This window comes from Colobus angolensis, unplaced genomic scaffold (genome assembly GCF_000951035.1).
Source record: "Colobus angolensis palliatus isolate OR3802 unplaced genomic scaffold, Cang.pa_1.0 Scaffold349, whole genome shotgun sequence".
Classification (NCBI taxonomy): Eukaryota; Metazoa; Chordata; class Mammalia; order Primates; family Cercopithecidae; genus Colobus; species Colobus angolensis.
The window spans coordinates 1,289,472-1,293,804 of record NW_012116810.1 but is presented as its reverse complement, the minus strand read 5'-3'; the positions used below and the strand labels follow the sequence as shown (position 1 = coordinate 1,293,804).

Here is a 4,333-nt window from a genome sequence, read left to right as displayed (position 1 = left end):
CCCATGTTTGTAATCCCAGCTACTGGGGAGGCTGAGGTGGGAGGATTGCTTGAACCCAGGAGGCAGAGGTTGCAGTGAGCTGAGATCATGCCACTGCACTCCAGCCTGGGCGATGGAGTGAGACTCCATCTCAAAAATAATAATAATAAATTAGCTGGGTGTGGTAAGGCATGCCTGTAATCCCAGCTACTCAGGAGCCCAGAAGTTCAAGTGAGCTACGATTGTGCCATTGCACTCCAGTCTGGGCAATAGAGCAAGCCCCTGTCTTTAAAAATATATGTGTGTGTGTGTGTGTGTGTGTGTGTGTGTGTATATAGGCCTTACAAAAACTTTTGGACTATTTTTCCATAACAAAAATGTTATATACAAGGAGTCCAACTGCCCTGGATAATATGTGGTGAGTTTAGAAAGGTTATCCTAGGAGAACACTCATTGTAAGCACTACAAAGACAGAAGAAAATCACCTTACTAGAGGAAATTCTCTGACTGTAATGGTATTACCTACAAAAGCAAGAAGCAAGCCAATGAGAACACCTTGGTGTGAACCCCTTGGCTTGCCCGTAGTTAATAATATTACCGGGGCCGAGCGCAGTGGCTCACACCTGTAATCCCAGCACTTTGTGAGGCTGAGGCGGGTGGATAACTTCAGGTCAGGAGTTCAAAACCAGCCTGATCAACATGGTGAAATCCTGTCTCTACTAGAAATACAAAATTAGCCGGGTGTGGTGGTGCATATCTGTAATCGCAGCTACCTGGGAGGCTGAAGAAGGAGAATTGCTTGAACCCAGGAGATGGAGGTTGCAGTGAGCCAAGATTGGGCCATCGCACTCCAGCCTGGGCAACAAGAGCCAAACTCTGTCTCAATAATAATAATAATAATAATAATAATAATACCTGCCATTCAGGTTATCAAGCTTGAGTCCTTCTCTGTTCTCATAGCCAATCAACAACCAAATTTTGGTTCTTTGTTTCACAGAACTTGTCTCTACCCTTCCCACCCCATTCTCACAGCCACCATGACACAATCCAGCCTTTATTCCTTCCCATGAAATGCCTTCTAATTATGGAAACATTTAAAAGTTCAAAATCTAAGTGTGACAGGCATCTCTCTCTTCATTATTACAAAATTTAATTTAAATAAAAGGTTTGTTTTGCTTTTTTAAGGCGTTATCTATTTTGTCTTCAGCAGATCCCTAAAGAACTAATACAGTACCTGTATATGGAAATAGTATCTTAAGAGTTCTGCAGTTCTCTTTGTAATGTCCAATCTTTGGTCTCCTGCTGGGACACCGGTCCTTCCAATGTCCATCCACTGTCCCTTCTAAAGCATCAGAGCAGACTCAGGCTGCCCTCACAGTTGCTCTCAGAATGACCAGCTCAGCCTCTCCAGCCAGGGTCAGAACACCCCAACAAGACCTTCACAGCCAATCAGCTGTTTCTTCTGGCTCCCTTTCAGTCCCAATCTGTAGTCTGTTTAAAGGACTGAAAGTTAAATTTGAGCCAAAGAAATAGCTAGAAGGTGACAACAGCTAAGTCCCCACGGCTTTAAATAGAGTAAGCCGTGTAAGGAGAAGCCTCCCTGGAGGCGCCTACTCGATGAAAGGGATCTCAGGAAAGTCACTGTCTGTGTATCATTCACGCGTGCACTGGAGTCAAAGGCCAGGGCGCAGCCAGTTTAAGAAAACAGTGGAGGCAGCAGTGTCTGGCTTTGCTGGCAGACAGATTACTGTCATTATAATGTATGGGAAACATTTCATTTGTTATGCCAGAGAAAAAGATATTTCACACAACAAATAAGAGGAATGGATCTATTGGTCAGTTATTTCATCTTACTCCAGGAATTACGGAACTTCAGATAAATGATTCTTCATCATGGAAGATATTAGTTGCCAAAGAGTCCTCTGAAGATAAGGCCGGGTAGGCCTTAACTGTGTGAAATACAAATGTGTAAAATGGAAGTTAGCAGGCGAGTGCACCCCCACCTAAAGGCATTCAGATTTTAAGATATTTGAAAACATTGATCTGGTTATACAAAACCAAAACACAGCTGTATGCAAATCTGGCACACAGATGCTGGCTTTCCTCTCTGGCTTTCAGGTTAAGCAAAGAGATTATTAAAATAATCAAAGATCTGGAAACATTTTTGTTTTTATCTTAACTACGTGGTTTAATTTTAGACAGCACGGGTTGACTCCCTGCTGTGAAAGATGAGGTGATTACACTCTTAACAATTTCTCCTACCTACATTTTTCTCCATTTCTCTTCTCATTATTTTACTTTGCCAGGTTATAAACCATCACATCATGTTCTGTAATTATGATATCCCTAGTTACTTAGTTTTTGTTCTATTTTTAAAAGGGTCTAATGCTCATTTCCAGTTCTTTTACCACTCCTACATTCTTGATTTTGATTCATTTCTTTGGCTGGATTTCAACGTCCAATGGTTTTGTTCATTAGAGGCTTACTTCTATATCTTTCACACACTAGATTCTAAGTACTACTTTCCCTCTGTCTTTTCATATTTGAGAAAGCCTGCTTGTTGACTTTATAACTGAACAGTTTTGTTGGACTACACTTTTATTTTAACAGGCTTAATTCACTTTATTATACTTGTATAAAAACCTTATGTTGTAGCCACAGCTGGAGCCTGGGTCCTCTGCACGTAGACTCTAGGGTGGGTCTTGACCAGGTGGTCAGTGAATTCATGATAGGGAGACTTGGTGAATCCAGTCTCCTTCCAGAGGTCAGGGTCAAGTAGCTGTAGGTCTTGGAGATGGTATCAAAGGTGGCCTTGGCAAAGTTGCCCAGGGTGGCAGTGCAGCCCTCAGCTGAGGTGTGGCAGTCATAGGTACTGGCCATCATCAGCAGCTTCTTAGCTACCAGCGTCGAGACGATGCCAGTGTCCCGGGCGCAGGGATGAGGTGCACCAGCACAGAGCCGCAGCGGCCTGTCAACTTGCAAGGGACGGTGTGGGGCTTGCCCAACTTGTGTCCCCAGTAGCCTCTGCGCACGGGGACAATGGAGAGGTTGGCCAGGATGATGGCCCCTCAGGTGGCAGTGGCTACCTCCTTGGAGCACTTAACACCCAGACCAACTTGGCCATTGTAGTCCCCTATGGCCACCAACGCCTTGAACCTGGTGTGCTGGCCAGCACGGGTCTGCTTTAGCACCAGCATAATCTTTAAAACCTCATGCTTGAGAGAGGCCCCCAGGAAAAAGTCAATGATCTCAGACTCCTCAATGAGCAGGGAGAAGAAATAGATCTCCTCCAGGGACTTCATCTTCATGTCCTTGACCAGGTTGGCCCAGCTTGGTGATGGGCATCCACTCCTTGGCCTTGGCCTTGCCTCCGCAAGCTCTGCGGCCTCGGCCACGTCCGTCCCCGATCATGGAAGCAACCCCGGCCAGGGATGCCACTGCTGCAGCCTCCACAGAAGACGCCGCAGTTCCCCATCCCAGGGCCCCTTTCTCTCTCCGCTGCCCCAGCGCCATCTACCATTTGATGTTTTCTCAGAGAAGAAGTGGGCTACACTTTCTTGTCCTCAGAAGTTAGTGGATATTGTTCCATTCCCTTCTGTACTACAAGCCCAGCCCACTTTCCCTCCCTATAGGAATAAGTGTATTAACATGCATAATATATGAGTATTTTATATAGAATATATATACTTTATGAGACTATATATAACATACATATTTCTTATTATTTTACAGTCTATGACCTCCATATTGATTGCCTTCCACTTATTTTAATCTCTTTGTCCGTTTTCTCTGCATTTACTGATTATTATTGTTGTTGTTTTTATCTTTTTTTTTTTCCAGAGACAGTGTGGTCTCACTCTGTCACTCAGGGTGTAGTACAGTGGTGTGATCATAATTAACTGCAACCTTGAACCCCTGGGCTCAAGCAATCCTCCTGCCTCGGCCTCCAGAGTAGCTAGAACTACAGGCATGGGCCACCCCACCGAGCTAATGTTTTGCAGAGGCAGGGTCTCACTATGTTGACCAGGCTGGTCTCAAACTCCGGGGCTCAAACGATCCTCCCACCTCGGTCTCCCAAAGTGCTGGGATTACAGGCATGAGCCACTGTGCCTGGCCCTGCATTCGCTGATTATTGTCAGCATTTCCTCCATGACACTAATTCTATTTTCAGTCATGTCTATCCTGTTCCCTGCTCTTCCTAAATTATTTATTAGATCTATGGTGGCTGTCTTTGGGGTCTCAATTAGTTTCCTTAGCTCTGAAAATTTCTCCCTTCTTTTCATTCTGTTATTTTATTACCTCATCTTGGGGCCTTAGTTTTCTAGAATAATAGTACCATAAAATTATCCTATAT

The 4,333-nt window shown here is 44.5% G+C and overlaps 1 pseudogene; it reads right to left on the bottom strand.

The window, feature by feature from the left end:
* Positions 1-2,623: 2,623 nt before the first annotated feature.
* Positions 2,624-3,492, bottom strand: LOC105519406 (annotated as a pseudogene).
* Between the last annotated feature and the right edge of the window lie 841 nt (positions 3,493-4,333).